At 38.7% G+C, this 10,706-nt stretch overlaps 1 pseudogene; it reads left to right on the top strand.

Annotated features, from left to right (window-relative positions):
• The first annotated feature begins 436 nt into the window (after positions 1 to 436).
• On the top strand, positions 437 to 728 carry LOC117025571 (protein max-like; annotated as a pseudogene).
• The last annotated feature ends 9,978 nt before the right edge of the window (positions 729 to 10,706 follow it).

Below are 10,706 nucleotides of genomic sequence, written 5' to 3'. Positions count from 1 at the left end.
CTCACATATCTTAGGGGGCAAATCCACATTCTAAAAATACATGCATATTTTCTCAAATCCCAACAGTGCATGTGTGGAAAGAAGAATAATTAATTAATGAAAACACATTTGCAACACAGAGAAGATTTAATATATTTTGTTCAATTGGCATACAAGACTAAAGGTGTTGATACAGCTTTCCAACCTACTTAATACAATCTCTTAACTTACATATTACAATAAATGTTCATTAACATTTCAGAACTTATTGAAAGAAGTGAGGAGGTGTTCTTGCCCATGTTTTGTGTACTCGTATATACGTAAGAGTGCCAGTGAGTGAGTGTGTGTGCGCGGGGGTGGGGGGGGGGGGACGTGGCTTGTTGTTGTGATTCCCCCCTCGTCCACCCTTTCCTCTTGCCTGCAGCCCCTGCAGTGGCTGCTCTCTGGGCGGTAGGAAATGAGCAATAACGATGACACCGACGTGAAGAGCAATGCTAACAAACTGGGCTCATCGTCATGCACCGGAATGAAAACATAGGGACCACACCAAAGACAGCTCTCACAGTGTGCAGAACTCAGTCCCATCCCTCCAAGGAGAGAAGGCACCTTGGGCCTAAATCCTAGACAAAGCCACAGAGTACATCCAGTATCCTATGCGGAGGTAAAACCACACACACTAGCAAGACACTGATGATCTCCAGAGACAGAATGCTCGACTGGAGCAGCAGTCCTTGCACTGGAGACGGTGAGGTCCAGGACCCAAAGGCAGACCAACTACCCCTCCTCACACAACACCCTCCACACCAACGCCAAAGGTGGCGCCATCTCTGCCTTTGAGGGGGCTGGGACTCCAGCTTAGAGTCAGAGACCCAAAGCAGGAGCTCTGTGGGCAGGCCAGCAATAAAAACTGTCCGTTGTCTCCAGCTCCTCTCAGTTCATCCTTAGAACCCTCAGAACCATTTAAGAGACTCTCTCTCTCTCTCTCTCTCTCTCTCTCTCTCTCTCTCATTTTATTTTTACTTAGAAGCTACTGCTGTCGTTCTCCTTCCTCATTCTCACTTTTTTTTTTTTTTCCCCAGGGATATTCTGCCGCCACCAGGGATTTTTAAACCAAAACACCCCAACTTGGCAGCTTTTTCTGTGGAGAACAGACAGCCGTCTGGACCTCTGAGCATATAGTGTCTTGACACCCCCACCTCCTCCAGCCGTGCACCGCCTGGGAGTCCCCTCCACCGCCACCCTCACTTCTGTTTGATAGACTTTGTGAATCTGCGGACTGGTCTACTTTAAGAAGATAATCGGATTTCTTTTTTCCTAAAAAGCTCTTTATGACTCCTATTGAAAGATCAGATCCTTGAGGAAGTTTGTGGTATGAAATGAAGCGGGGCCGGGTTTGCAGCGCAGAGTCCTTTGGCCTGTTTTACACCTGCTCCTCTCAGCCAGCCTTACAGTAGGAGGGTCTGCGTGACACTTGTGTAGTATGTGTCGGGGACAGCAGCTGTGCAGTGGTAGCCAGCCGCCAGAGGGGGCTAGAGGCTGGGATAAGGAGGGGCGATCCGGCGGGGTAGAAGTTTTGTATTGAAGGCCAGTGATGATGTTTTGATATTTATTTCCTGCTACTGAAATTTGAATCTGAATGAATCGTCCCTATTTCTGATGATGTCGGTATTGCGAAGCCACAGATTCATAGAGTAATGATCAAATCTTCCTTTCTCTCCATGACTATTTCTAAGAAAGAACCAACTAATTTTGTATGTAAACACCAAGAGCAATTCACCTGTTACTAAATCTACACCCAGGTGCGGCCCTTTCCCCACCCTGGCCCCACTCCCTGTTCGACTGTCCTGGAACCCATCCCCATTGTGTGATCCAGCCCTGGTTGTGGCTGTGGTCCTCAGATCCAGTGAAGGATTTTGTGTGTTTAGGCCTCATTTCTTTGTCTTTTTCCTTCTTGGTTCCTGGCATGTGCTGATTTCAAATGCAGTCTCAGTCTGTGTTTGATTCCATCACATGGAAATAAAAAGTATGTTGTACATACCACTGAAGGCTTCCCTGTTTACTACAAGACTATAAACAAAAACTTATTTTATACTTAAAATGAAAGGAAGGGAATGAGGGAGGGAAGGAGGGAGGGAAGGAGGGAGGGAGGGAGGAAGGAAGGAAGGAAAGGGAGGCCACTGCTTACTCTGTGTACTGAAATGGATCTGGTAGCTGCCATTACTAAAATCATTTAAAAATGCACCTTCCAATATGAAGTAGTAAAATCTTGTCATATATTGTTCAAGTATTTTTTAAAGAGATAGGAAACAAATTAAATTCTGTGATACAAGGCATAGGAGTTGGGTGGCAAGAGGCAGAATATTAGCATATCCAAGAAAGTTGGCATAGTTGGTAAAGGAATGATCAGTTCACAATACAACTTCAGAAAACTAAAGGCTTGACAAAATATTCCTGTGTGTGAATACTGTGCAGGAGTGAGTCAAATACCAAATGGGGATCAGGAATTTTTTTAAGCAAATAAGAAACACTAATGTGAAGTTTGACTTTAAAACTTCCCTTTGTGGTGAACACACAGTGTGATTTATGGATTTATGGATGATGTGATACAGAATTGCACAACTGAAATCTATGTAATTCTACTAACAATTGTCACCCCAATAAATTAAAAATAAAAAAAAATAAAAAAACCAAAAAAAAAAAAAAAACTTCCCTTTGGACAGAGCAGATGGATAACATAAGGAGAAGCCTTGTCCCTCCCCACTTTTTCACCCTAATTCTGAAATGTGAACTTATCAGAATGACTTATTTGGTTCTGATGCAGGCCTTTTTCCCCCCCTGTGCCTGAGTAAGTGCTGGGATTTAGTGCATTAGGGTAGAGCCTTATGACCCAAAGTGAGATGTGTGAAGCAGCAGCACCTGAAGCTAGGTAGAAGTGCAGAATCTCAGGCTCTGTCTTGTGACTACTGAATCGACATACGCATTTCCGTAGGTTTCCCAAGTGTTCTACATGTGCTGGAAAGCAGGAGATCCCAATCCTGGTTGTACATTACAGTCATCAGGAACTTACTACACCACAAAAGCAAATTAACACCAAAATATAAACAAATAACAACAGCAACATAGCAGCATAAACCCTAATGTTCAAGTCCCACTCCAGAACAATGAAATGAACTACAAATAATTGATCTGGGGGTGGGTTTTGGCCATCTAGACACAGTACAGTATTTTAAAGTTCGGCCAGGGGATTCTAATGGTCAGAAGTATTGCAAATCACTGAGCAGGTCCTACGAAACTAAGTATAGAATCCAGTTATGTCTGTACAGGTTTTCCTCTCAGAGACTGAATTCCTGCACCTGAGTCACAGTCCGATCGATATTCGGACCTCTTTACTGATAGCCCAGACACCACCTGCCTGCCTGCACTCAACTCTTAACTTCCCTAGGACTCCCCTTTGTTGTACGTTTCTTGTCTATCAGGAACTAAAGTTATCCTGTATCCCTGAAATTAACTGCTATCCAGGAATATAATCAGATATTTCCAGACAATTCTTATACCATAGAGTTTCTCTATCTGTAAACAGGGAAAAGACCTCCAGGCTCTGGCACTTCCCAGACCCTCTTCATGCAGATGCATCAGTCACGAGCTCAGACATTTTCTCCACAGGCTAGATGATGACCATCTACTTTGTACTTTTCCTCTTAACTGTTTTTGTTTTTTCACACTATTGCCTTAAATTGTTGAGTATTGGTTATTTATGAATCAAATCATTGCTAATTATTTTACATGCCTTAATTACTTATTAATTTACACACACACACACACACACACACACACACACACACACACACACAACCCATTCACTGCTCTGCCACTTGTTTAGAATTCAAGGCCTAATCATAAATATTGATAACCCTTCGTTGATCATCGATGAATTCTCTACATTGTACTATTTAAAAAAATAATTCCTCTACATGAATCCCATTCTTTTAGTCTTCTGTAAGTGTGCATTCCTTGCAGGCAAAGAAAACACATATACTCCATACACTCCATAAATAAAATGTCTGTTTCTATTTCAAAACACTTTGGCCAAATGTGTAATGAGAATGTTATTTTGTAATGGAATGTATTTTTATACCCATGGGTCTCTAATATGTATCACTTAAGTCCATTAATTCATTGACAGCTAAACATTGAACAGTATCAGCTTTCTAAACTTGCTAAACAGTTTGATTTAACCTATATAATTCTACCAATTTATCTAACCCTACCCTTCTCCAGTGAGTTTATGTTAAATGCAATTCTTCATAGAATAATCTTGGTCGACACTTCAATTCAGTTCTATAAACATGTAGTGAGTGCCTTTTGTGTGTCTACACTAAATGAATTTCCGCGTGTAACGCATTCTGACACCTCTGCAAAGTCCATCAGTATTGAGGTGAAGGGAATTGGGAACAGAAGGCATGGTGAGAGCCGACGCTGAGTGAATAGTATGAAAAATAACTATAGGACTGGTGCAGGGAAATAGAATACACAGTGTTTTATGCTTTGCAGAAGGTTGAAAAGATGTTTTTTTGGAATAATGGACAGGGCCTGAATATTTCAGACTGGGTCTTAGTAGGCAATACCACCTATATGTGTCTTGTTTGGATTGTAGGGTATTTTGGATATTTCAGAAGGGGCTTCCATGAGATACTGGATGATTGTACTGTGATTCTGCATGATTGGTCCATATATGAGGAACAACAACAAAACAAAACACCCATCATGCCAGACATTAGGGCTGACTTAGAAACTAGAGAAAAACGAACCTACATAAGTAATGTGACAGTGTCTTACTTATAAGAGGCTGTGAAGACAGGCACTGATGATGTAGAGTCAGCAAGATAAATATATCATCCTCCCTGCCTTTTAGAGTCTCCTAACTTAGGGAGTAAGACCCATAAATAAAATACCCAGCAACTTAAGATAACAAATGAAACTCTATTGTATGGAAAGTAAACGCAAATTTTGGCAAACATCTCTACCAAATTATAAGCTTTAGTTTAGGGACTGAACACCAAATCCAACTAATAATCTTTCCCTACAACAACTCTAAAGCTTTGTGCTTTATGGTATGTTAGTAGAAGACTGAGAACATCTACACAGTAATAAAAATGTTAATGTTGGTATTTCAGAACGGGGACTCTGACTCAGACTGTCTGAGTTTGATAAATCCACTATTTACTAGCTGTTTGTCCATGGGCAAGTTTCTTAACTTATCTGTGCCCTAATTTCCTCATCTGTAAAATATTTGTAGTAATAACAGCCACTTCTTGAGATTGTTTTAAGGTTAAATAAATTAACCTATGTAAAAAGCTTAGAATTATGCCTGGCATATAATAAAAGGCTAAAAAATATTTGAGATTATCCAACAGAAATAATATATCATACATTAACATTACGATAGTAGTTCTTAACTCCTTCCTACAATCTCTTACTTTTTATAATATCCTGAAGATTATTTTCCTATTAACATTAAAAACTACTAATACTCCTAGTAACATTAAAATAGTGTCTCTCCAAGCAAGTAGCATCACAATGACATAACATTATATTTGAAATTGAATTCCAATCAAAGTTTCTTAAATGTACATTCTGAATTTCTGAATAATTAATTAGTCAAACACAGGACTGGTATGATAATGCACAGAAACCTGAGAAAGAAACTTGAATGAATCTAAAACAAATTCAGAATCATAAAAGAAGGAAGTACAAAAATAAAACCAATATAAATAGGGAAATGCTTTAGACCATTTTAGGGTTTCTTATTTCAAAGACTCAGGCTCAACAACACACAATGCAGACGCGTGGTGATATTTTTTTGTCATAACAAGAAAAAAAAAATAATTCTCATAATTTATCCTTGAGATCCTGCCCCTTCTGACACCTTAAAAGCCTCTGACAATTTTTCCTAATGTACATTCTTGGGTAATATAGCAACAATACAATTCGAATCTTTAGATTTGAAGACCAATATTTTATTCTAGGTTCTATTTGTCAAGTGCAGTACAGTAGATGAGCTAAGCTCATTAAAAACCACCTTATCCAAAGATGAAAATAGTAGGATGGCTGCCTTGCAAAATACATGAGCTATTGAAAAGTCAAAGACGAATTAAGTGGACAACTCAGAAAGCAAGGGAATCTTAACATGAGCTGATATCGTTTTGAAGAAAACAGATAAAAAGTGAAGGAACACGTGCTTTGGTCCAGTAAATGGTTGTATTCCAGTACAATAAGAGGTAGGTTCACCAGGGTTGCTGGCAGTGAGTAATACAATGATTGCATAAAAGTTGAAAGGATGAAACCCTCACTTGAGGCTTCACTTAAACATTCTCCCATGAGTCTCTAACTGGGGAGGTAAGATTCTATAGTCAATATCTTGACTTTTAACCCCTCTGCCAACTGACTTGGCCCTGGCATGCATCCAGACTACTGCAGGTAGTGCCTAGCTGTTTTTCTTAACATCTCTCTGAAAAATGCCTTTATTATCCATTTATACCCTTACCAAAGAAAAGTGGGAAAAGTTTAAAATATTGATGTAACACTCAGCTTTTCCTAGGTGATTCCTTCAAAGCTAAGCATCTACTAATAACCAAAGTCAAGCACTCACTCCTGTTACATATTGCCTGTGTGTGGGATGTGGCTCTTCTTCTTTTCTCATTCTCTTCATTACAGGGTCCAGGCTAAAGGAGCAGCTGCACTCTGGAACATACTACTCCCCTGGCAGAGGAAACAGAGAATGGCGAACCACTTCATAGCTTATAAAATTTTGCTCAGATATGGTGTCAACATTTTAGCTTTATCCCATGGGCCAAATTAAATCATATCGTTATTACTCATATCAACGGTTCACAGGAGTAACTGCCTCCCAGGGGATTGCCCTTCATTCACCAGGCAATAGAATGATAGGTATAATCCTCTGCATGAAGGGAAGTGAATAATTGGGAACGATAATAAATCTATTAGCCCTCACCCTCTTTGTCTTATATGTGAACTTGCTTTCTAGTTGCAAACAAAATAAACACACTCTTCCCCAAAGAAGGCATCACAAAAAGTCCCAACCAGTCACGACCTTAGGCTCAAATCCAGGGTCTTGTGCTTGTCTCTACATCATAAGTATGGCTTCTCTTGACATGTGTGAACTACAAAGACAAGTTATCTGCACCCTCACGCCAAACATTTAGGAGTGGCACGGGGACATGTCAGTCTCAAGAAACATTGCATTAGGAGAGGAGAAGAATGGAAGGTGACAAACAACAAACTGGTCCATAGCAAACCTGAAATTATTCCCGAAAGATATTCTGAGGGCCTCCTACTTCAGGGAATAGAGAATCTTGTAGGATCAGTCCTCCCTTCTGTCTGCTTCGTGGTTATGACACCACGAAGGTTCTCTTGGCTATGGTTCCACCGCAAACAGATCTCTCCTTTTTCATCCTCACTGGACACATTTAGAGAAAGTATTAAATTGTATTGCCTCTTTGGAGGCTAATTAGTATTAACAGATGTGTCTTGATCATAGATTAGTTGGGAGCTCAATGTCATTTTAAGTCTCAGTTTGATTTGTTTTGTTATATTTTATTTTTTTTTTTTTTTAGGATAGACTAGAAGTTACATTGGCAGTACAAATGACTCTCAAGTCTTCATTTATATGATTCCAATAAGCTCTATATTTCAGTAGATATGCTCATGATTATTATTATTATTATTATTATTATTATTATTATTATTATTATTTTATTATTATTCTTTTTTTGAAATGCACCTTTCTCTCCTGGACTTAATTGTCAATACTTTGAAATGATCAGGTTGCAGTAGAAAAACAATACTCTTTGTTTGTTTGTCCCATAAGCCATTTTGTCCAAATGAAAATATTTTTTGAGAGACAACTTAATCCTTTTATGGAGTTTAACTAAGACAAGTCACTAAGTAGCCTCCTTGATTTGATCTTTGCCCTAAGCCAAATTTCAATCGGTATTTGTTAATTCAAAGCATTTTTCAATTTTATTTTTACTGGTTTTTTTAAAAAAAATGTTGCATCTTTCAACCCCACAAATTCTAAATTTTCTAGAGACACATTTTTTCCATTATTTTTTAACCTTTTTTTTCTAAGCTCATGTCTTTCTTTTAATAACTTCTTTAATGCTGCCAAAAGCAACCAAAGTACTTCTGTTACATTTTGTTTCCCAACCTATTCATCCTAAACCACAAGTTTGTTAAGTATGTTACCAGTCTTTTGAGTTATTACAGGAGATAGGCTTACCAAATATATCACCATTCTATAAAGTTTCTGCATTTTCCTTGTCTCTCCAAAGAGTTTCTGCACCTCCCACTTTATAGCCCTGAAGTCAGTGCCATGTATTTTCGGATTTTTGTTATGGCAGCACCCCACTTATAGGTACCAATTTCTATATCAGTTAGTTATTTCTTCCTAGGTATGCTGTGGTAACAACAAACTATAACTGTAAAGATTTATTTCTTGGTTGCATTGCATTTAAATTTGAGGTTATCTCTGCTTCACTCATCTTTTTCATCTAGGATGAAAGGTACAGTTTGAAGCAGTCACCATCTATGATATGTCATTCTTATGGAAGAAAGAAAATGAAATGATCTAATAGTCCTTCAAGTTCTGCTCAGACATGATGACAATAATTCTGATCACATTCAATTAGCTAAAACAAGACACATGACCAAGCCCCGAGAATGGGCTGGAGTCCTATGGGCTTGTTTGCCTAAAAATAAGCAATAACCTCAAATAATAATACAATCTATCATAACTCTGATTTCAAAATGAATCTTAAAGAGTGTTAATACTAGACTCAACGTTTTCAGGTGGTGTGTTTGTGTGTGTCCTGCTTATAGAATGAATACCTTTTTGTCCTTTTAAAGACATAATAATTGAGTTGAAACAATAAAATATGTTCTTATTTAGACATTAAATGATATATACAGAAGACTAAGAATTGATCAGGCATCTTTTTACAGATAATCTTACGAAACTGAAAATGTTTAAGGGGTTATAAAACGCATACATTGTTGTCACCTAAACAGATGTGCCATAGAAATAAAGCATTTAGATTGGGATTAAATGAGTCTTGTCCCAAGTAAAAAAACTGCAGAATTCTCTCACTCCTGCACCAGCTACCTCAGCCCTTAACAATATTAGCAGCTTATGGAAAACGTGACTTAGGAGGCTGATTCTGGGAGGAGCACCTGTGGGGCTCATTTTACCCTTGATAACCACTATTAAATATAATCTTTACGTACTGAATATAAACTGAAGGCAGAATCAAACAAAAGAGCACACTCAATTATATCAAATTGGCATCTGAGTGTATGTAATCACGGAGTTTTGACCAGAGTTATTAAGCTGTCCTTGGTAGCAGTGACAAACGATTGGAAATTATCCCGCAGTATAATGTAAGGGGTTTTATGAAGGCAAGTGGCATCCTTTATAATGTTTGGCTGCTGACACTGAAGTTTTACAGAATATTTCCACATGTGCAATGCCGAGAGGAAAAAGGAGGCTTCATCTTTTCCCAAGTACTTTCTGATCCTTTAAACTTTTGCTATTTGACAAGGTGTGTGTTTTTATTCCAATCCCAGTTTTAGAAGAACAGAAGTGTGAGTGTGATCAATAGAGATGAAGCTCACACTACCTGGATCTTCAAACACAATAATAATAATAATGATAATAATGATAATAATAATAATAAATAATAATAACAACGACAACATTCTAAAGATTCCAGAGTTAAAATATGTGTGGCCTCCACCAGTTCTCCCAAAATGCCAAAGTGAAAAAATTACATTTCTGGACAAAGGTTGTAGAAAGAGAAGTTACGGGACCAAGAAACCTGATTTACTATCGCAACCAACATCTTTAAATGAATAACTGCATCACTTATGTGATGCTCCTCTGACACCCTCTTGTGATTTTCAGCTGGGCACAGGGCCAATTCTGAACCTTTTCACAGATAAAAGGAACTGGGAGTTCCTCATGCTACACTTTAGGGGGTGCAAAGGAAAACCATGGCCATAGGCTGGGGAGCATAATTGACATTTGATGTCAATGACGGATCTGTATTGCTCTTTTATTTACAATACTCTAAGACCTTTCAGAGCAGAAGCCCTTTATCAGACATTGCTGCAAGATGGAGAAGGTTCTGGAATCAGACAAACCTGGCTTTGAATCCTGACTCCGCCACTCACTCACTATTTTTCTAATTTCCTCACCCATAAAAGAAATATAATCATTGGCCTAGATGTCTTTTTCCCCATCCTCTTGCGACTTTCTTCACTCTGCCCTTGGAGGCTGACCTTACAGACATCAATGAGATCATTTGCCCTCTGGCTTCTGGTTCCATTTAACAATTGGGTTTGCGAGATGGGGTAGCAGAAGGAAGTGCAGTGGAGTTCCTTGCTGAGTCATGAACACTGGTGTATTTTAGTTCCCGTGAGGTGGTCACCTCCACAAAAGCCCTTTCTCTCTGTCTCCAATTGGTAGTCATTCTCTCCTTTTCCTCATTAAGCCGTACAGGTGGCAGAGCCACCCATACCCCTACTAAATTCAAATTACCCACTATCCCTTGTAGATTATGTAAATTCTGCCTGATTCTTTGAATTAACCTTGGTATTAATTAATTAAATAATCTTAATTTGAATTGCCATCTGTTTCCTTCAAAGATGCT

Source organism: Rhinolophus ferrumequinum, chromosome 8 (genome assembly GCF_004115265.2).
Source record: "Rhinolophus ferrumequinum isolate MPI-CBG mRhiFer1 chromosome 8, mRhiFer1_v1.p, whole genome shotgun sequence".
Lineage (NCBI taxonomy): Eukaryota > Metazoa > Chordata > Mammalia > Chiroptera > Rhinolophidae > Rhinolophus > Rhinolophus ferrumequinum.
The sequence above is the reverse complement of the archived record's forward strand: the minus strand, read 5'-3'. Positions and strand labels throughout refer to the sequence as shown.